The 20687-nt window shown below is 46.1% G+C and overlaps 2 long non-coding RNA genes and 2 other non-coding genes across 4 annotated transcripts; all 4 read right to left on the bottom strand.

The window, feature by feature from the left end:
• Positions 1-151: 151 nt before the first annotated feature.
• Positions 152-853, bottom strand: LOC132895050 (uncharacterized). Its single transcript, XR_009655705.1, has 2 exons — positions 396-853; positions 152-313 (listed from the first exon to the last, which is right to left on the bottom strand). It is a non-coding gene; the product is annotated as an uncharacterized LOC132895050 (long non-coding RNA).
• A 79-nt stretch (positions 854-932) lies between these two features.
• On the bottom strand, positions 933-1007 carry LOC132895810 (small nucleolar RNA SNORD65). Its single transcript, XR_009655845.1, has one exon. It is a non-coding gene; the product is annotated as a small nucleolar RNA SNORD65 (small nucleolar RNA).
• A 45-nt stretch (positions 1008-1052) lies between these two features.
• LOC132895049 (uncharacterized) lies at positions 1053-2195 on the bottom strand. Its single transcript, XR_009655704.1, has 3 exons — positions 2037-2195; positions 1824-1951; positions 1053-1109 (listed from the first exon to the last, which is right to left on the bottom strand). It is a non-coding gene; the product is annotated as an uncharacterized LOC132895049 (long non-coding RNA).
• LOC132895807 (small nucleolar RNA SNORD49) lies at positions 1183-1258 on the bottom strand. The gene has a single exon (XR_009655841.1). It is a non-coding gene; the product is annotated as a small nucleolar RNA SNORD49 (small nucleolar RNA).
• Positions 2196-20687: the final 18492 nt, after the last annotated feature.

A 20687-nucleotide genomic window follows, 5' to 3' on the forward strand; every position in this document is an offset into this window, starting at 1 on the left:
TTAGAAGTACTGTAGACCTGAGCAAGAACCATCTTGCAACCTTAACTGAAAATATTTAAATTTATAGTCCATACAAATCCCAATCACACTGTTGCCCATTTTAGCCTACAGTTGTTTCACTTAAAGAAAATTCCACTCAAATGCCAAGACCTCAAAGCTTCAAGATTTTATTCAAAAATAAATAAATAAAATCATGGCACAAGTCAGACACTTTCTCAAGTAACATCACTGGAGAGTCTCGATGTCTGCATCAGTGCTTGAAGTCAAGTTTTGCATCTTCATCTCTGCTACAATCAACCAGATGCATTATCTGCTGTGAATGGAAGCCAGAATAAGTAAAACAGTACTAAAACAAGTTTAATGAAAGCTCAAGAAGCCAGAAGGTTGATATTTACCAGTGGACAGCACAAGTCACGAAGACGCCATAGTCAGACCTGAGAATGCAAGTCATTTCGTCCAAAGCCTTTTTCATACGCACCAATCAATTTTTTAATTTTTCAGGTATTTGTTGGTTCTTTAAAAATCATAACTGAATTTTACCGAAGCAAAACATTTTTGCAGCATGTAGTTTAATCACCTGCAAGTTGCGAAATCTAATGGCGAGTAAAGATCGCCCCAGTTTCACCTTTCTTGGCAAGTGTGGTCAAAACAATGGGTTCCTACCTATTCATGTAAAATCTAAGAACTATTTGGGAAAATTTCCTTCCTCACACATGTTGGGGGCTGCCATTGCAAATTTTATAATAAAATTTACAAAGTTAAACTATTGGACGAAATGGCCATTGGACGAAATGGCCTGATCCCAGACCTGAACCTCAGGGAACCAAACATGTGCCTTCACATGGTCCTTTTAATCCTACAAAACAAAAAGGAAAGATTTAGCATCTTGAGAAGTTGAGTGAGTATTTTTACAAATAATTCAGGCAGTGCGTGTTCAGAAAACCGATGATCACCACTGAACATTCTGCCGGTAATTCCAGCTCTTTCAGTTTGGGTTTTCATCATGACAGCAGCTGAAGGATTTCAACACAGTTTAAAAAAAAAAAAAAGGCACTTGCCTTATTCACACCAGAGGATCAGGACTGGGTTGACGCACCAGGATGTTCAACCTACAAGACAAAACCAGAAGCTTGTAAGGACAAAGAAAAAAAGGGACCATGTAGTGTTTGGTTCTTTCAGGTCTCTCAGATGAATAATGAATAAAATCGTCAGTTGTCGCATAAGACGGCACTTCCTATTCCAGGTTTTCATCACCGAGATCCTAAAGCTGTTAATTACTTACACTACCGTTCAAAAGTTTGGGGGTCACTTTGATATGTCCTTATTTTTGAAAGAAAAGCACTGTTCTTTTCAATGAAGATCACTTTAAACTAATCAGAAATCCACTCTATACATTGCTAATGTGGTAAACGACTATTCTAGCTGGTTTTTGGTGCAATATCTCCATAGGTGTATAGAGGCCCATTTCCAGCAACTCTCACTCCAGTGTTCTAATGGTACAATGTGTTTGCTCATTGCCTCAGAAGGCTAATGGATGATTAGAAAACCCTTGTACAATTATGTTAGCACAGCTGAAAACAGTTGAGCTCTTTAGAGAAGCTATAAAACTGACCTTCCTTTGAGCAGATTGAGTTTCTGGAGCATCACATTTGTGGGGTCGATTAAATGCTCAAAATGGCCAGAAAAATGTCTCGACTATATTTTCTATTCATTTTACAACTTATGGTGGTAAATAAAAGTGTGACTTTTCATGGAAAACACAAAATTGCCTGGGTGACCCCAAACTTTTGCACGGTAGTGTAATCATGAAAAGCAGAACTCACCTCCATGATGCAGAGTGAAGAGTTCATCAACATCAGGTCGGACAGACTCAAGGACTCCTTGCTAGTCAGCCATCATGGCTGCTCTGAATGGCTAATGAAGAGCAGATCACACCAGGCCATAGTCATTCCTAACAAAAACAGTAACGCACTTCAGGTCGAACAGTTCAAGTGCCGACATTTTGTTTAATATTGTGCAGAGAAAGCATCACCAACCTGCCTCAGGGACCACGTGGTTCCTCAACAAACCTCCATAAAAGGCAAAATAAATGAGCCTGGACTTCAGGGGGAAAGCAAAAAGGCGCATGAGATTGTGTTTATTAATATAACTTTGATAAACAAGCAATAAACCATTGAAAATTGCATTATATCTTAACACACCTCTCATGTCTGATCAGCAGGAGAAAGACCGAGGCGGCGTCGCGCCTTGGAATATAAGAGAAGCAGAGTGATGACGTTTTACTCATTTTTCGGTGACGTCAAACACACACAATCTGTATACGTAAAAAAAAAACCGCCTGCTGACAGGGAGGTGCTTATAAGGCACCTACAGAGGGAAAAAGTGGTGTTTAATGTCCAGAACATGCTGCAGTTAAGCACAGGAGAGGTGTGTTTCAACCACCTATGTAGGTTTTTAAAAAACACAGGCCTAATTAACAAAATGTAGCTGGAAATCTGAGTGATTTCTCTTCCTTTTTTTTTTGTTAAAAATTGTGGGTGGTAGATATTCTTGTTCCACACTCCAGTCCAGAGGTGGCGGTAATGCACCAACAAAGCTGGTTGCCAACCGCCATAAAACCCTAAGAAGAAGACCCCAACACTGTAACAAACCGGGGCTTTCTTATCAACTTGTTTCTTTTCTTGGCTAAATTCTTCATTCACAAATGTAAATTTCTAAAAAGAATACCTTTATTTTTTATCTTTAAAAAAGATGTAAAACATTACTTATCATCAATTGATCACTCACTTTGCCCTAAAGCTATTAATACTCGTTTAAAATGTGCTATATTTGGTGTAAGTAACCTCTAGTCTGTTCATATTCAATATGTGTTTGTATGTCCTTGTTCACGTGTTGTATGTGCAGATTTACGCTGCATATTTCGTACTGAATATTTGGATTTTTTTCTTTAATAAAAAAAAAAGTTCAAAAAAAAAACCCCGCCTAGCATTCTTCTTCTTCTTTTTAATGGCAGATTGTCACAATCTGTGTATACCGCCACCTACTGTACAGGAGTGTGTGAAGGGACTGGACAGATTCTATGTCAGATTACTAGGCTACAAAAAAAAAAATTATATTCTTTTCATTAGACCTGTATCATTAAGATAAATGATTAGTGCTTTAATTCTATTTCGCTGTGTTCCTTCTTCCGTTAGTATGTTGTGAATGTCTGTACCTGCTTCAAGCTCCAACCATTTCTGTCTTTTAGAACTGTATTTACTACAATGGAATAAAACATGCTCAACATCTTCCTTAACTCTACATCCTTGACAAAGACCATCACTTTTACCTAATATCTGTAATGTTGCGTTAAGACCTGTGTGTCCCAGTCTTAATCTTGTATATACTACCTCCTCATTTCTGTTAAATCCTATTGACGTTATTCTTTTCCCCCATACCTGACTCTGCATATTAAAGTATTGTCTACCTTTGGGCTCTGTTTCCCATTCTTTTTGCCATCTTTTCATAATCTCTGTTTTAATTAAGGCTTTAGCTTCTCCTTTTCCCAGTGGAATATGAATGTCTATCTGTTCTTTATCAATGGATTCTTTGGCTATGTGGTCTGCTATTTCATTGCCTTTAATTCCTATATGGGCTGGTACCCAACAAAACTCAATAGTAAACACCTAGCATAAGGCTAAAGAAAACTGCTAAGGAAGTAGCATCCAGTAGTTTTCCATAAAATCTACCCAACTAAAATTAAAAACAACAATAATAATATTTTTAAAAGGCGTCAACATAAAATCTACCTTTTCTAATAAATTCCCAGAAACTGTTGAAACTTTTTTGCTCCTTTTTTTTTCCTCAGCAAAATATATAGGCTATGTATGTAAGAAAGAAGAAGAAGAAACCTTTGTCACACGCACACTTCAAGCACAGTGAAATTCATCCTCTGCATTTAACCCATCTGAAGCAGCGAACACACACACACACACCCAGAGCAGTGGGCAGCCACACCAGAGCGCCCGGGGAGCAGTCAGGGGTTCGGTACCTTGCTCAAGGGCACTTCAGCCCAAGGCCGCCCCATGTCAACCTAACTGCATGTCTTTGGGGGAAACCGGAGCACCCGGAGGAAACCCACGCAGACACGGGGAGAACATGCAAACTCCACACAGAAAGGCCCTCGCCGGCCGCGAACCCAGAACCTTCTTGCTATGATGCGACCGTGCTAACCACTACACCACCGTGCTACCCACACGTCTCATCTCATCTCATTATCTGTAGCCGCTTTATCCTGTTCTACAGGGTCGCAGGCAAGCTGGAGCCTATCCCAGCTGACTACGGGCGAAAGGCGGGGTACACCCTGGACAAGTCGCCAGGTCATCACAGGGCTGACACATAGAGACACAACCATTCACACTCACATTCACACCTACGGTCAATTTAGAGTCACCAGTTAACCTAACCTGCATGTCTTTGGACTGTGGGGGAAACCGGAGCACCCGGAGGAAACCCACGCGGACACGGGGAGAACATGCAAACTCCGCACAGAAAGGCCCTCGCCAGCCACGGGGCTCGAACCCAGACCTTCTTGCTATGATGCGACCATGCTAACCACTACACCACCGTGCCGCCTACATGTACAAAAATTTTATTGTAATGCAAGCTAAATTTGCAAATAAGAAGATACCATGTTTTAATTCTTTTAAAAAAGAAATTACGCTTTTATGGAAGCCTGTTTCTGCCACTTGACAAGAAAAAAATGAAGTCATATACAGTATAACGTGACCAGACGTCCCGGTTTGACCGGGACAGTCCCGATTTTGACTTGCGTGTCCCCAGTCCCGACAAAGGTCCGTCGGGACACTGAAATGTCCCGGTTTACACCAAACACGAACAAACTGTCCCGGTTACAGCGATCATATATAGCCAACGAGATGTCAATAAAGCTTCTAGCAATTCAGCATCAATGTGCGTGTGTGCGCAGTCAACCTTACAATCTATCTATTTGTACAATGTTGCAATACAGAGGCCGCGTTATAACGGATTTTTTCGCTAGCCGCTGTCAACTACTACACGACAATGCCGAACGGATGAGCGCTGGGCGGAGATGTTCGCGCACTTCAAGAGTAGCAATGTCAGCCAGCTTTGCCAGTTTGCCATGTGCCTACCTGGCACCAATGCTCCAGTTGAGCGAATATTTTCACTCATGAGCAACGCCTGGACTGACGAGACGAATCGCATGATCGTGCCTACTCTCAAAGCCTTGCTCATTACCCGGGCCAATTTCGACGATACTTGCTCGCAGTTTCACAGCAGGCTCTCGGGCAATAAAGCGCTACTGGAGCAAATTCACTCATCATGTAAATATATGCAATAAAATGGCATCTTCTTTAGGGTGGGTGAGTTGGGTGGCTGTGTTTCTGAAACATTTTTTGTTGTCTTTCATCTGTTTCATCTATCTTTAATCTGTATCACAGATTGTCTTGACTTGTTTGATGCTGTTGTCGACTCAGGGTTCACATTTTCAAAATAGTTAATAGCCGACACTGGTTAAGATTAAACAGAGACATTTTGGGTAAAGGTTCGGAGGTGACAACGATTAGGCTCATGCGCTCGTTCCTGTTACAATGCATAGCCTACTGTTTAAAAAAAAAAGTTCATTGCATAAAATGTTAATGTTAATATGCAAGCAATGCATTTTCTTGGCGTTTTCACAAAGGTGAAATAAATCCGTTGAAATTTAGGCCATTGGCCTGTTCCCTATCATCACATCTGGTGTCTGATTTTCTTACTTTAACTGAATTGTGATAGAAGTACATGTAGATAACAAGAAAATACTTGATTATTCTCTGAAATGTTGATAAAAGTGAGCTTCTACAAAATGATAAAAGCTCCTGTCCGAGCCATGGTTTGAGCCGGCGCATGTTTACATCAAAACGCGTGTGCGTGCACAAGTATCACGGTCACACGCAAAGTGTCCCGGGTTTAGACTCGGGAAATCTGGTCACCCTAGTCATATAGCATGTCCATCCCTCCATCCATCCATCCATTATCTGTAGCCGCTTATCCTGTTCTACAGGGTCTTAGGCAAGCTGGAGCCTATCCCAGCTGACTACGGGTGAAAGGCGGGGTACACCCTGGACAAGTCGCCAGGTCATCACAGGGCTGACACATAGACACAGACAACCATTCACACTCACATTCACACCTACGGTCAATTTAGAGCCACCAATTAACCTAACCTGCATGTTTTTGGACTGTGGAGGAAACCCACGCAGAGACGGGGAGAACATGCAAACTCCACACAGAAAGGCCCTCGCCGGCCGCTGGGCTCAAACCCAGGTCCTTCTTGCTGTGAGGCAACAGCGCTAACCACTACACCACTGTGCCGCCCCGTATAGCATGTCATAATAGTGAAATTATGAAATAAAACATGAAATAGTCCTGGGTATGACTTTAAACTGCAACCGGTGGTGAGTTTCATGTCCAGGAGGACTTGAGTATTGGGGAAAGTGGAGTTACCCCTTAATCACCATTGCTCCCAGGTCCGCTCTGACCCGGAGTGGTGGCACCTGCCTGGGTTCCAGCTATGGGTTAAATAGTACATATACAAAAAATAAGACTCTGTGACTCTGCTGTACTCAGGACTAGTTACACTGCTCTTTTCATGTCCATTGCACTTTTCTGCTGCTTACATACAGTAGATGTACATTACATGCATAGATGGGTATATACAGATATTTGTAGATAAGCTGGTATGTTGTACTTTACCTTATTATATACTTTATTATTATATACTGTTATAATGTACCTACTTACTTATATATTATACATACTGCTATACTAACTTAATATTTATATAAGGGGCGGCACGGTGGTGTAGTGGTTAGCGCTGTCGCCTCACAGCAAGAAGGTCCTGGGTTCGAGCCCCGGGGCCGGCGAGGGCCTTTCTGTGCGGAGTTTGCATGTTCTCCCCGTGTCCACGTGGGTTTCCTCCGGGTGCTCCGGTTTCCCCCACAGTCCAAAGGTTAGGTTAACTGGTGACTCTAAATTGACCGTAGGTGTGAATGTGAGTGTGAATGGTTGTCTGTGTCTATGTGTCAGCCCTGTGATGACCTGGCGACTTGTCCAGGGTGTACCCCGCCTTTCGCCCGTAGTCAGCTGGGATAGGCTCCAGCTTGCCTGCGACCCTGTAGAACAGGATAAAGCGGCTAGAGATAATGAGATGAGACGAGATGAGATATTTATATACTAACTTAATATTATATATTGTATACTATCACATTATTACATATACTATATGTACTGATATATACTTTAACTATGTCTATCATGTAATATACTATGCTTTTTATCTACCATATACCACTAAACACACTGCACATGTATGTAACTGTCCACAAAGTATTTGCACTGCTCATTACACTCTTATTTGCACTGTGACTGGTTACTGCCAACTGCACTACCTCACTCCCTCCCACACTGAGAGCTGTCTATTCTATTACATGCTCTTATTGGTCATGTTTTATTTCTTTTGGTATTTTGTATTTTAGGTTTTTATATGTATAATGCTATTTAGTTTTTGTATTGATCTTGCGCAATGCGGAAATGTTACTGGATACCTTGAATTTCCCTTTGGGATTAATAAAGTATCCATCTATCTATCACCAATAACGCGCTGGCAGCAAGGCGGTTTTCGGTGCAATGTGGCAGATGAACCCAACAGGGTCAATAGCACACCACTAGATGGCATGTGGAAGAGCCACTCGAATGGCCAACGGATGGCATCACTCGGCAAGTCAGTTGTCAGTGCGGGGCAACTTCCATACCGGTCAGGTCTGTGGCACTTTTGTGCACCACTTGGCATCAGGTCTGGAGGTCCAGAGAGATAATACGATGGGGGCATGACATCATTTGTCTTACCTAACTGTGCAGGATGCTTTGTTAGGAGAGGAGAACAGTGTGCAGGAGCTCACGAGGCCACACATTCCATGGTGGCTCGGCTGGGCCATTTGTGCCGCCACTGCAGATGGCTCTGTTGCTCTGGTGTGGCCCTCGCGGCCCATCTGCATTTCTGCGTATCCTAATGAAGCAGTCATTATCGCTTGCGTTGGACAGCCGACGAGTATCTCATAATTATGATGTCATAACACACTTACTAGTTCATAGTAATGAAAATATTTTCTCAAAAAGTATGATTTTATATCTATTTATTACAAGACAGTAGTTAATTATTATGAGAAATTGAGTCAGACTTTCGATGCTGTCATAATTACGAGATAAAAATTCATGAGACTTGCTATCTCATATTTCATTATTATGAGATAGCAAGTCATTTATGATGAGATAGGATCACACTATTCTTCTTTAGGGGTTGCCACAGCAGATCATTTGGATCCGCATATTTGATTTAGCATAGGTTTTTACACCAGATGCCCTTCCTGACACAACCTTCCCCAATCTATCCAGGCTTGGGGCCGCAACCCCAGTGGCTGGGTATTTTACTAAATTTGCATGTCTTTGAACAGTGGGAGGAATCCTACATAGACATGCACTCCACGCAGAAAGGCCCCCGCTGGCCCTGAGGTTCGAACCCAGAGACATTTTGCTGTGAGGCAACAGTGTAAAGGTCATAGGCAAAGGTTTTAAATTTATGCACGTTTGAAACTTTATATGTTAAAAAACCCTCTGTAATTTTCTTCTGGTCCCAAGAAGTATTGTTCTCATCTCATTATCTCTAGCCGCTTTATCCTTCTACAGGGTCGCAGGCAAGCTGGAGCCTATCCCACCTGACTACGGGCGAAAGGCGGGGTACACCCTGGACAAGTTGCCAGGTCATCACAGGGCTGACACATAGACACAGACAACCATTCACACTCACATTCACACCTACGGTCAATTTAGAGTCACCAGTTAACCTAACCTGCATGTCTTTGGACTGTGGGGGAAACCGGAGCACCCGGAGGAAACCCACGCGGACACGGGGAGAACATGCAAACTCCACACAGAAAGGCCCTCGCCGGCCCCGGGGCTTGAACCCAGGACCTTCTTGCTGTGAGGCGACAGCGCTAACCACTACACCACCGTGCCGCCCCAAGAAGTATTGTTAATAAGTAAAAATTAAAATAAGTTAGAATAAGTTAGTGTGGATCGCAGCGAATTTCTGCTCAGCGATTTTTGTGACCACTCGGCGCGTGACGTCGTTCAAGACAAACAAATCGCTTGAGTTGAGTCCACTTCCATTTATTTGCATTGCCGTTCGGCTTGAGTGCAGATGTGCGTTCGGGAATTTACAAAGAAAAACCATGCCTTATTGTTGTGCAATAAGAGAGTGGATTGTGCACGTGAAGCGAGAGAGTTGGCAGCCGGGTAAATACACCGCTCTGTGCTCCGATCACTTTTTGAAGAATTCCCATCTGTTGGAGAGTTTAGGTGTCAGTGTTGGACAGAGAAGGCTCAAACCTGACGCTGTTCCGACAAAATTCAAACACAAAATCAAGCAGTCAAAGAAGAAACGGACCAGCAATGCTCAAGCAAAAAGGAGAAGATTGGAGGTAAACATTTTTACCTTTGCTTGCAATTTTTCAAGTCAAGAATCCTGAGGGATCCTGTACAATCATTGTGGAAATGAGACAAAGGGATATTTCCTCGCTTAGAGTCAGCTATAAATAGTATAATGCTGCGGATGGCAGGCTAATGTGGCCTACTGGCGCGCTGTCAAGTAATCGTTCCCGATATCCGCTAGGGAGGGCGGTTTAATTATTCTTCAAAAGGGCTCTTATTTAGTATTACAACGAAATTAAGAATTTATCATAACTACCAGGATAAATCGTTTGGGCGCGAGTCTTGTTGAGATTCGGGGTCACCGCGATCAGAGTCGGCCGAGTCGCTGTCTGATTCTGAGGCCACACGGTCAAACCAGTGAGCCACGTTCACCGATGGCCATAGGTTCATACATATATGGTTTCACCTCTCGATATTCAATTTGGAGAGTTCCGAATTCAAAATTGCTATTGCTTTCAGACATTTTACACAGCCTCTCACGACCAAAGTCCGTATACGTGTGCTCGGTTCACAAGTAAACACAGAGCTGCTCCCAGTCTGTTTGGCTTAAATGACGTCACGATGACGGTCCCCTGGCGGTGAAAGTGCTCATAAGTGAGATGTAAACAAACCTTCGGAACTTGCGCAAAATAGTATATTTTAACCGTTTTATTCAATTTTAGGGTGCAAATTAGACACCAGGAAGATTGAATTTGCTTTTTGGGTTGTTCTTCTAAAAAATAAAGTTGATATTCTATGTTCCACCTCCGACCCTTGCCTATGACCTTTAACCACTACACCACCATAGGATTACACTATTATGAGATTGAAAGTCATAATTATAAGGCAATTATCTCATTATTATGTGAACTTTAGTCATAATTATGGGAAGCCATAACCTAAAGGTTAGAGAAGCAGTTTTGGGATCAAAAGTCAAGTCAAGTTTATTTGTATCGTGCTTTTAACAATAGACATTGTCGCAAAGCAGCTTTACAGAATTTGAATGACTTAAAACATGAGCTAATATTATCCCTAATCTATCCCCAATGAGCAAGCCTGTGGCGACGATGGCAAGGAAAAACTCCCACAGACGACATGAGGAAGAAACCTCGAGAGGAACCAGATTCAAAAGGGAACCCATCCTCATTTGGGCAACAACAAACAACATGACTATAACATTAATAGTACTAACATAAAGTCAGCTTCGTTGATGTTGTAACTTTTCATTGATGGAAACTTGAGTGCAAAACTGTTCATGACAACTGCAGTCCGAAAGTTAGCAAGTCAACTGTAGTCCTCAGCCATAAAAGCATTACTGTAAACGTCCAGAGCATCTTCCAAGTGTGACTTTCAACTGTCCATATGCGGCCGTCCTCTACAGGAGCGATGTGATGAGACTCCAACCAGACACAGGGCACCAGGATGGATCAGGCAGGTCCGAGGAGCAGAAGAGGTAAGCATCTCAATCCCAGGACCGACATGTAACTCAGAGGGGCAGACTGGGGGAGAAACACAGGTTGTTAGGTATGCCCAATGTCACCTGAATAAGTAGGAACAGTATACATATTGCACTGAGTACAAGCAGGGACTCTGGCAAAACTAACTATGACAGCATAACTAAAAGGGGAGAGCCAGAAGGTAACACAGGCATGAGGGAGCCCCGGGACATAAAGCAACCAGCCACTACACTGTCAACAAACTCGAGTGAGCAAGCGAGTGGGGACTGACAGCATCCATACATCCCAGTTTACCAAAACACTCCATGTGTGAGGACCCTCTAGATCTCCTCCTTTACCTCATAAACACCATTAACAAAAGGATTGACTAAACAGATATGTTTTCAGCTTAGACTTAAACACTGAGACTGTGTCTGATTCCTGAACATTACTTGGAAGGCTGTTCCATAACTGTGGAGCTTTGTAAGAAAAGGCTCCGCCCCCTGATGTAGCCTTCACTATACGAGGTACCAGCAGATAGCCTGCACCTTTTGATCTAAGTAGGCGTGGCGGGTCATAGAGGACCAGAAGTTTACTCAGGTACTGTGGTGCGAGACCATTTAGTGCTTTAAAGGGCAATAGTAGTATTTTATAATCAATACGAAATTTGATTGGGAGCCAATGCAGTGTGGATAAGACAGGGGTGATGTGGTCATATTTTCTAGTTCTAGTAAGGACTCTTGCTGGTGCATTTTGAACTAACTGGAGCTTGTTTATGCACTTATTGGAACATCCAAACAGTAAGGCATTACAATAATCCAACCTGGAGGTAACGAAAGCATGAACTAGTTTTTCCACGTCATGTACTGTAATGACATTAAATTTCTTATCTTAGCAATATTTCTGAGATGAAAGAAAGCTATCCGGGTAATGTTATCAATGTGAGTTTCGAACGAAAGACTGGGGTCAATAATCACTCTGAGGTCTTTTACTGCTGCATGTGAAGAAACAGAAAGGCCATCCAGAGTCACTGTGTAATCAGAAAACTTACTTCTAGCTGTATGTGGTCCTAGTACAAGTACTTCTGTCTTGTCAGAGTTAAGTAGAAGGAAGTTAATAAGCATCCAGTGTCTAATGTCCTTCACACATTCCTCAATTCTATAAAGCTGGTGTCTCTCATCAGGTTTTGCAGAAACATACAACTGTGTGTCATCAGCATAACAGTGGAAACTAATACAATGTTTACAATAATATCACCCAGAGGTAACATATATAAAGAAAAAAGCAGTGGACCCAAGACAGAACCTTGTGGAACACCAAACTTTACCTCAGTATGTCTAGAAAAATCACCATTTACATCAACATACTGATAGCGATCAGTTAAATAAGACCTGAGCCAGGAGAGGGCCATTCCCTTAACTCCCACAACATCTTCTAGTCTATCCAGAAAAATGGAATGATCAATGGTTTCAAATGCTGCACTAAGGTCAAGCAACACAAGCAGCAAGACACAGCCCTGATCAGACGCCAACAGTAGGTCATTTACTACTTTAACCAGAGCTGTCTCTGTGCTATGATGAGGTCTAAATCCTGACTGATACATTTCATGGATGTTATTCCTATGTAAATATGAGCATAACTGCTGTGCCACAGCTTTCTCTAGGATCTTGGAGATAAAGGGGAGGTTTGATATTGGCCAATAATTGGACAGCTGACAGGGATCAAGGTCAGGTTTTTTAATCAGGGGTTTGATAACTGCTCGTTTAAAGGATTTGGGTACATAGCCAATCCTAAGAGAAGAATGTATTATTTTTAGAAGCGGTTCAATTACTTCAGGTATTATCTGTTTGAGCCCTGTGATGACCTGGCGACTTGTCCAGGGTGTACCCCGCCTTTCGCCCGTAGTCAGCTGGGATAGGCTCCAGCTTGCCTGCGACCCTGTAGAACGATAAAGCGGCTAGAGATAATGAGATGAGAGAGATGAGATTATCTGTTTGAATAGACGTGTAGGTAAGGGATCTAGTACACAAGTTGAGGCTTTTGATGCGGAGATTAATGAAAGTGATTCAGTTTCTCTAAGGGGAGTAAAACATTCTAATTGCTGATCTGATACAGTTATATTGTTAACTACAAGGTCACTTACATTGTCTGACCTTAAATTAGTAGTTTGAATTTTTGTTGGATATTCTCCATTTTGTCATTAAAAAAATCATGAAGTCGTTGCTACTGCATATTACAGGTGTGCATGTGTCTATAGTGGACTTATTCCTGGTTAGTTTTGCTACAGTAGTCAATAGGAATCTAGGATTATTTTTGTTATCTTCTATTAGGGAGGAGAGATATGTTGATCTAGCAGCACTAAGAGCTTTTCTATACTTCAGGAAGCTCTCCTTCCACGTTAATTTGAATGCTACCAATTTTGTTTGACGCCATTTACATTCCAATTTTCCAAAAGGTCACTGGTTTGATTCCTTGGACCAATAGGAATGGCTGAATTACCCTTGAGCAAGGCACCTAACCCCTAACTGCTTCCTGGGTTGCCCACTTAAGCTCATTCATTCATTCATTCATTCATTCATTCTCTATACTGCTTATCCATTGCACGTTGCGAGAGAGCTGCAGCTGATCCCAACTGACACTGGACAAGACATAGGGTACATCCTGGACAGGTCACCAGTCTATCACAGGGCTAACACAGAGAGACAGACAGTCACTGACGCTCACATTCACCTCTATAGGCAGTTTAGAGGAGTCAGTTGACCTAATCTGCATGTCTTTGGCTCATGGGAGGAAACCCAAGCAGCAGAAAGAAACTCATGCAGGTACAGAGAGAATATGCAAACTCCATACAGAAAGGCTCCAGTCAAAGTGCTGCAAGAAGGAATGGCAACATTACAAAGTAGTGAATGCTTCATAGTTCCGAACTTTTGTTCAAATGTTTTGCAAGAATCAAAATTGATATGTGTTTATTTAAACAAAAGACAAACGATAAAATTCATGAGGTAAAACATCAAATAATGTGTTGTATTATTTTGAGTTCAATACAGGTCAAAGATTATTTACGAATCATTGTTTTCAGTTTTAACTTCAACTTCAACATACTGTCCCAACTTTTTCTGATTTGAAGTTGTAGAAAAAAAATACCATCACACCCATATGTACCCATTCCACAACCACAGGCATTTACACAGAGTTTGTACCTCCTTTACAGTTAAAATAAGCTCCACTCTTCTGGGAAGGCTTTCCAATAGATCTTGGAGATTTGTGTTCATTAAGCCACAAGAAGTGGTCAAAGGTCAATAGGAACAGAGGTGGTCAAAGCAGATGAGTTCAAATATTTGGTGTCAAATGCACAGAGTGGAGAGTGCAGAAGAGAAGTGAAGAAGAGAGTGCAAGCAGGTTGGAATGGATGGAGGAGTGTGTCAGGAGTGATTTGTGACAGATGGTTGCCAGCAAGAGTGAAAGGGAAAGTGTACAAGACAGTAGTAAGAGCGGCAACGTTGTATGGTTTAGAGACAAAAAGACAGGAGGCTGAACTGAACTGGAGGTAGCGGAGCTGAAGATGCTGAGATTTGCATTAGGAGTGACAAAGTTGGATAGGATTAGAAATGAGTATATTAGAAGGACAGGACATGTAGGACTGTTTGGAGACAAAATAAGAGAGGCGAGACTGAAATGGTTTGGAGACGTACAGTGGAGAGAGCCAGGGAAAAGAATGCTGGAGATGGAGTTGCCAGGTAGAAGGAAACAAGGAAGACCAAAGATGAGATTTATGGATGTTTATGTCGATGGTTTGTGTGACAGGAGAAGATAGGGAGGACAGGAGGAGATGGAGGGACATTATCTGCTGTGGAGACCTCTAATAGGAACAGCCAGAAGAAGAAGAATAACAAGAAGAGAAGAAGACACAGGAGGATGTTGAGAGATTCTGGGGTGCAGTTGACATTCCAGTACATCAAATTGCCTCTTGCTCATAGTCAGCTGGGATAGGCTCCAGCTTGCCTGCGACCCTGTAGAACAGGATAAGCAGCTACAGATAATGGATGGATGGATCTCGCTGTTGCTTGCACAGGGACAGTATGGTGGTGTGATGGACCAGGTTTGGGCCTCTTAGTTTCTCCAGTGAAGGGAAATTGTTATGCCATAATTGTATGACACCATTGTGTGCTTCCAACTTTGTTTCAGTAAGAACCACATTTGGGTCTGATGGTCAGGTGTCCAAATAGTTAATGTTCAGTGGGATTGAGATCAGGACTCTGTGCAGCAGGACACTCGAGGTCTTCCACTCCAACCTTGGCAAATCATGTCTTCATGGAGCTTGCTGGGACAGCATGGTGGTGTAGTGGTTAGCAAGAAGGTCCTGGGTTTGAGCCCAGCAGCTGGCGAGGGCCTTTCTGTGTGGAGTTTGCATGTTGTCCGCGTGGGTTTCCTCCGGGTGCTCTGGTTTTACTGACTGTCCAAAGACATGCAGGTTAGGTTAATTGGTGGCTCTAAATGTGAGTGTGAATGGTTGGTTGTCTGTGTGTCAGCCCTGCAATGACCTGGCGACTTGTCAAGTCAAGTCAAGTTTATTTGTATAGCGCTTTTAACAATAAACATTGTTGCAAAGCAGCTTTACAGAATTTGAACGACTTAAAACATGAGCTAATTTTATCCCTAATCTATCCCCAATGAGCAAGCCTGTGGCGACGGTGGCAAGGAGAAACTCCCTCAGACGACATGAGGAAGAAACCTCGAGAGGAACCAGACTCAAAAGGGAACCCATCCTCATTTGGGCAACAACAGACAGCATGACTATAACATTAACAGTTTTAACATGAAGACAGTTTCGTTGATGTTATAACTCTTCACTGATGGAAAATTGAGTGCAAAACTGTTCATGAGAACTGCAGTCCTAAAGTTAGCAAGTCAACTGTAGTCCTCAGCCATAAAAGCATTACTGTAAGAGTCCAGCGCGTCCTCCAGGTGTAACTTTCAACTGTCCTCATGGGGCCGTCCTCCACAGGAGCGATGCGATAAGACTCTGTAGGACTCCCTATATGTGGGTGGAGCACAGAGGACAGCAGGACAGAGATCAGGTTTATCACTTGGCTTTATTGCCACACTTTTCAGTCTAACAATAATCACTCTAGCACAGACACACACACAACCGGCGTCTGGTTCAGGGATGAGCCCCTTCCGCTCTCGCTCTCCCTCCTCATATAGGGCGCGGTCACTGGGAAGACACACAAACACAGGTTAATTGCTCTCAGGTGTAGTGATTCTGCCACTTACCTTCCCTGACTCCGCCCTCCTGTCACAGACCGGCACTTGACCACGCCCCCGCTGCCACATACCCCCACCGCCCGACTCAGGCCGGGCGGCCGTCCGGCCTGCAGCCGACTCCCCCCCCCCTTGATGGGAGAGGAAGTCCGCCACGACCATCTGCGCCCCCGGCCTGTGGACCACCCTGAAATTAAAGGGTTGGAGCGCCAGATACCAACGGGTGATCTGCGCGTTGGCATCTTTCATGCGGTGGAGCCACTGGAGGGGCGCGTGGTCCGAACAGAGGGTGAAAGGGCGCCCCAGCAGGTAGTACCGGAGGGCGAGAACCGCCCACTTGATGGCCAAACACTCTTTCTCTATTGTGCTGTAGTGCCCCTCACGCACTGACAGCTTCCTGCTGATGTACAGGACCGGGCGGTCCTCCCCCTCCACCTCCTGGGACAAAACCGCCCCCAGCCCTCTGTCTGACGCATCGGTCTGCAACATAAAAGGGAGAGAAAAGTCAGGGGAGTGTAGAAGTGGCCCCCCACACAGTGCAGCCTTTACCTCTGAGAAAGCCCGCTGGCATTGCTCCGTCCACTGGACCGGATCTGGTGCCCCGTTTTTAGTGAGATCAGTCAGCGGGCTGGTGACGTCCGAATAATTAGGTATAAACCTGCGATAATAGCCAGCCAGCCCCAGGAACTGTCTCACCCCCTTTTTGGTCTTGGGCCTCGGGCAGGCCGCAATTGCTGCCGTCTTATTAATTTGGGGACGCACCTGCCCGTTGCCCAAGTGGAAGCCCAGATACCGTACTTCCACCCACCCAATCGCACACTTCTTTGGGTTGGCTGTGAGCCCCGCTCGCCTCAGCGACCTAAGGACGGCCCTCAGATGTTCGAGGTGCCGCTGCCAGTCATTACTATAGATGATGATGTCATCTAAATACTCGGCCGCATAAGTGGCATGAGGGCGGAGGACTCTGTCCATCAGCCGCTGAAACGTAGCGGGCGCCCCAAACAGCCCAAACGGAAGGGTGACGAATTGGTGTAAACCAAATGGTGTGGAAAAGGCCATTTTTTCTCGGGATAGTGGAGTCAAGGGGATCTGCCAATATCCCTTCGTCAAATCCAGTGTCGAATAAAAGCAAGCAGTGCCGAGTCGGTCGAGCAACTCATCAATACGAGGCATTGGGTACGCGTCGAATTTAGACACCGCATTGACTTTTCTATAGTCCACACAGAACCGGACCGACCCGTCGGCCTTGGGTACCAAGACCACCGGGCTGCTCCAGTCACTGTGGGACTCCTCGACGATGCCCATTTCGAGCATGGTCTGAAGTTCTTCCCGAACCACCTTTTTTTTGTGTTCGGGTAGCCTGTAAGGGCGGCTACGCACTACCACCCCCGGGGGCGTCTCTATGTGGTGCTCTATGAGGTTAGTGCGACTGGGCAGGGGCGAGAACACATCCGAAAACTCGGTCTGCAACTGGGCGACCTCCGTGAGTTGGGTCGGGGAGAGGTGGTCTCCACAGGGGACCGGAGAGGTACGTGATGCCAATGTCCCTTTTTGAACCTCCGGCCCCAGCTCCGCCTTCTCTGGAACCACCGACACCAACGCCACGGGGACCTCCTCGTTCCAGAGTTTAAGCAGATTGAGGTGGTAAATCTGTAGCGCCCCACCCCTGTCTGTTCGCCTCACCTCATAGTCGACGTCCCCGACTCGCCGTGTGACCTCAAAGGGTCCTTGCCACTTGGCGATCAATTTGGAGCTTGACGTGGGCAACAGTACGAGTACTTTATCTCCCGGTGTGAACTCTCTAAGGCGCGTACCCTTGTTGTACAGGCGGGCTTGCCGTTCCTGGGCCTGCCGCAAATTCTCCTGAGTTAGGTGGGTGAGCGTGTGGAGTTTTGCGTGCAGGTCCATAACGTACTGAATTTCGTTCTTACTTTGTGAAGGTCCCTCCTCCCAGTTTTCCCGCAGCACGTCCAGGATGCCGCGCGGCTTACGCCCATATAATAATTCGAACGGGGAGAACCCCGTGGAGGCTTGGGGGACCTCTCGCACTGAGAACAGCAAGGGTTCGAGCCACTTATCCCAATTACGTGCGTCCTCACTTACGAATTTCTTAATAATATTTTTGAGGGTGCGGTTGAACCGTTCCACTAAACCGTCCGTTTGTGGGTGATATACGCTGGTGCGGATCGGCTTAATCCCCAATAACCCATACAGTTCGTGCAGTGTTCGTGACATAAACGTAGTGCCTTGATCAGTCAGAATCTCTTTCGGGATTCCAACTCGGGAGATGACACGGAAGAGTGCCTCTGCAATACTGCGTGCTGAGATATTGCGCAGAGGCACTGGTTCCAGGTATCGCGTTGCATAGTCCACCAGAACTAGTATAAAGCGGTACCCTCGTGCTGACCGATCTAATGGCCCGACGAGATCCATCCCAATTCTCTCAAACGGGGTCTCGATTAACGGTAGAGGGCGCAAAGGCGCTTTTGGAATGGCCGCTGGATTTACTAACTGGCATTCGCGGCATGCCGTACACCACCTACGGACATCGCCGCGAATCCCCGGCCAATAGAATCGGGCCATTATTCGGGCTAGTGTTTTATCCTGCCCTAAGTGTCCAGCCATGGGATTAAAGTGAGCCGCCTGGAATACCAATTCCCGGCGGCTCTTTGGAATCAAAAGCTGCGTGAATCGCTCTTTAGTTTGAGTGTCCTGCGTCACTCGGTATAATCTATCCTTCATAATCGCGAAGTAGGGGAAGGACGGGGTGGCGTTCGGTGGGAGCGTTTGACCATCGATTACTCTCACTTGGTCAAACGCATGCCGCAGAGTCTCGTCTCGCGACTGCTCTAATGGGAAATCCGCAAGGGATTCCCCAATAGAGAGAGGAGGAGCCGGCGGCTCCTCACTCTGACGCGGAGATGACGTAGATGGCTCTGTGACAGCTGCTCCCGCCAAAGCGACACTGGGACCTCCCCCTGTCAACTGGCAGGACCCACTCTCTACTAGGCGCGTCATTAAACCCCGAAATCCCGGCCAATCAGTCCCCAAAATTAAAGAGTGGGTAAGGCGAGGATTAACCGCCGCCTTCACTATAAATTTTTCCCCTCTGAAAATAATGTGGACCGACACCAAAGGGTAGCGGTGAACATCCCCGTGCACACACAACACCTTCACCCCTTGTGCTCCCCCCAATGCCTCATTTTGAACCAGGCTTTGGCGAATTGAGTTCTGATTACAACCAGAATCCACCAACGCCTGATATGTAGCCCCTTGGATACTCACCGGTATGCGATACGCTCCGGCCCGATCGAGGGCGGCCTCTGGCGTGTCGGGGATCCGAACCACCGCGCCCACTTCCATTGCTGTGCACTGCTGTTGAAGGTGGCCCGGTTCCCCGCAGCGCCAGCAAACTGGCCTGGGCTTTCCCTCTGCACCGGTGATCTGGGGCTCACTCACCTGAGGTGGGGGAGAGACAGACACAGAAGGGAGAAACGGGAGGGCACCGCGGGTGCGGCGGGCCGGCTGGGGTGGTGCCGGCCCCCGCCTCCGCGGTGGGGGAATGAGGCGAGGACGGGACACAGGAGGAGGGGGAGAGAGAGAGAGAGAAGAGGAGAGAAGAGAAGATGTCATCTGCTGTCCTGCCGCCGGGACAGCCGCCAGATGATCCTCCGCCAGCTCGACTGCCTGATCCAGCGACGCCGGGCGGTGGCACTGGACCCACTCCACGGTTCCTGCTGGTAAGCGGGCGATGAACTGTTCCAGTACCACCTGGTCGACGATTCCCTCGGTGTCGCGATCGTCGGCCCTCAGCCACTGCCAGCAGGCGTCCTGGAGCTGCTGGCCGAACGTGAACGGCCGGCTGACTTCCTCCAATTGCAGCGCGCGGAAGCGCTAGCGCTGTTGTTCCGGTGTGTGCCCCACGCGCTGGAGGACGGCCCGGCGGAGGTCCGCGTAGGCCAGCCGGCGGTCGGCGGGGAGCTGTAGCACGGCCAGCTGTGCCTCTCCCGTGAGCAGGGGGAGGAGGCGCGCCGTGCGCTGCTCCATCGGCCACCCCGAGGCTTCGGCGACCTGTTCAAACAACGTGAGGAACGCCTCGGGGTCGTCCTGCGGGCCCATCTTAGTGACAGTGAGGGGAGACAGGCCCGCGGCCGGAGCGCTGGTGGGCCCCGCCGACGCGAGGAGATGCCGGAACGCCTTGCGATCTTCCTGCTGGGCCAGCACCAGGGCTTCGAAGCTCCGCTCTTGTTCCTTTCGGAGTGTGACGAGCGCCTGGTGCTGGCTTTGCTGAGCCGTGGCGAGGGCGTGGACCAGGTCGGCGAACGGGGAGGATTCCATGGGGCTGCTGGGTTGGTGCTCCACTTTCCCGGGTTTCGGCACCACTGTAGGACTCCCTATGTGTGGGTGGAGCACAGAGGATGGCAGGACAGAGATCAGGTTTATCACTTGGCTTTATTGCCATAC

This window comes from Neoarius graeffei, chromosome 12 (assembly GCF_027579695.1).
Source record: "Neoarius graeffei isolate fNeoGra1 chromosome 12, fNeoGra1.pri, whole genome shotgun sequence".
In the NCBI taxonomy this organism is placed as follows: Eukaryota; Metazoa; Chordata; class Actinopteri; order Siluriformes; family Ariidae; genus Neoarius; species Neoarius graeffei.